This window comes from Lemur catta, chromosome 14 (genome assembly GCF_020740605.2).
Source record: "Lemur catta isolate mLemCat1 chromosome 14, mLemCat1.pri, whole genome shotgun sequence".
Lineage (NCBI taxonomy): Eukaryota > Metazoa > Chordata > Mammalia > Primates > Lemuridae > Lemur > Lemur catta.
In genome coordinates, this window is record NC_059141.1 from 17,355,349 (window position 1) to 17,357,833 (window position 2,485).

Sequence of the window (2,485 nt, forward strand, 5' to 3'; positions counted from 1 at the left end):
GGCAAACTAAGCCCAGGACCAAAGTCATGAAAAACTACCAATTTATAGTACATTCAAATCATTTTCCCTAGTGGGCCCAGATTGGATTTTTATATAGAACTATGCAGCAGTTGGTGTAGAGACTTTGTCCTTTTGTCACTCCCCTGAGGCTACCTGAAAACTATATTTCCAGGCCAATGAAGACAGGTCTCATTCTGGCTGCTCTAGCAATTTCTATACTCTTAGAGAAGTTGTCTACCACTGACTCTCTATATAGAAACAGCAACAGTTTACTTGTAAGTAGGGACTACGAGACTTGTTTTGAAGCTTCTCCTCTAAGGAGTGGAAACTCAGTAAGTGTTAAGCGCATATACTAAAACTGGAATGACACAGAGAAGATTAGCATGGCCCCATGTGCAAGGATGACACTCAAATAAAAAAAAAGTTAGTGTTAAGGAGTGAAATCTCAATCGTTAACCCTGTTATACACACTTATAGGTGAATCAGTTTAATCAGATTGCTTTCTTCTACAGCTGAGGTTCTCAAATGTTAGTAAGTGTCAGAATCACTGGGGGGCTGGCCCTACCCTCAGAGTTTCTGATTCATAGGGCTGGGCTGGTGCCTGAAGATTTGCATTTCTAAGAAATCTTCAGATGTTGCTGATGCTGCTGGTCAGACACACATTGTGAGAACCACTGAACTAACTCCTATCTGATCACATGAAGAAGTGAATGATAACTAAAAGTTTTTCTGTAAGGAAGTAGAACTAAGGGGTCTTACCTTGAATGGGACCCCAAAGAGATAAGAGAAGACCCAGAAATGGCAATGGGAAGCCCTCAGCGTCAAACTTGCTCCCTGGTGATTTAACCAAATGCTACATGGGTAGTGACTTGACTGTGGAAGTAAGTGGAAAGGAAATGTCAATGCCGAGTGTTTCTCTGTTGCTGTGGTTCCATTCGGAAAGTTGCATTGACTGGAGGGTTGTGTACCAGTCAGGTCTGTTTGGAGGCTTGGGTCCTAGGAATTTATGATACATACTTTATAAAACATTTGCTGAGTCTCATTATGTGCAAGGCACTAAGCTAAATGTTTTTTTAATGCATTGTTAAATTGAATCTATACAACTATCCCATGGCAAAATACATTTATCTTAATTTTATAGATGTGGAAACTGCAAATTAAAGTGGAGAAATAATTTGCTCAAGGTATTACAGAATTTAAATTCAGTAAATACTATACCACACCATACTATACTATACCAATGATAAAGGCTGCCTACTTGCTATTTGAGTTTTGGGAGATGAAGCCTGTCAGCCTGTTAATGCATTCCCTGTTTCCAAAGTAAGGTTTAGTGTGCACGTGTATTTGTGTGCGTGTGTGTGTGTGTGTGTGTGTGTGTGTGTGTGTCTATTCATGTGCAAACATGTGTGGGTATCTTAGAATAAAGAAGAGATGATCTCACTCCAAGGAATTCAGCTTCTGATCAGAAAGTGAAATTCCCTTGCAATCTTAACAGCAATAGAGCAAGACCTGTACTTTCATCCTCTCCAGGAAAGAAATGGCCTCTAATTTCAAATTTTAATAGGGACATATACCCCTAACCTACAGTTTCTGACAACCCTGATGGTAAAGGATGAAGGGGTGTTAAGGAGAACGTGATTACAATCAAAGAAGTGGATATATAAATTTGGCATCTTTTTATTCAACATACCTGCTCCTTTCATAGTTCCCCCATTTCAGCTAGGCAAAAGGTTTATTGTTTGCAGAGTCTCAATAAATAATTTATAATGTAGCATCTTTTCATGACGTGCTGTTAGGATTGAGATAGGTGAGGGTACCATATTTTTTGTTTCTCTTAAAATTGAGTAATTCTTTCAAGAGATTTTCTTTAACTTCTATGTGTGAATCATAGGAAAGGAAACAATAAATTAGTTAGCAGTTGTGGGCTTTGGGATGAGAGAGTGCTAGGTGAATCTTGGCCCTACTATTTATCAATTAGAGGAGTATGAATGACTCTACTTTTTGAGCCTCAATTTCCTCTTCTGTAGCACAGAGATAAGAACTCATTTTTTAGGAATAATTAACTTGAATAAGGATATAAAGTGCCCCTGGCACATAGTCAAACTCTTATCAATGAACATAATCTGATATATAAATAACATTTCCTTTCATTTATTTACTCCTTTATGTTTGCAAAGCAGATTCTAATATCATTTCATCCTTACAACAATCCCTTCGGGAAGGCAGATATTCTTGTCTCCATTTGCCCATGTGGTTCATAAATAGAATGGCTGATTTATCTAGATTTTCAATCCAGAGCTTTTGATCCATCGGCTGGAGAGGAAGGTAGAGGTTCCCTAAGGCCTGTGAGATGCAGTAGAGCTACTCTCATGTGTTCATGTGGCAAAGTGCCTATACACGATGGTCTCTACAGAACACCTTCAGCCTAAATAAGTTATCTTGTTTCATGTCTAATATTGATAAGTTATAGCAGTCATTGAAGTTA

At 38.4% G+C, this 2,485-nt stretch overlaps 1 pseudogene; it reads left to right on the forward strand.

The window, feature by feature from the left end:
• The first annotated feature begins 336 nt into the window (after positions 1-336).
• On the forward strand, positions 337-432 carry LOC123650485 (annotated as a pseudogene).
• The last annotated feature ends 2,053 nt before the right edge of the window (positions 433-2,485 follow it).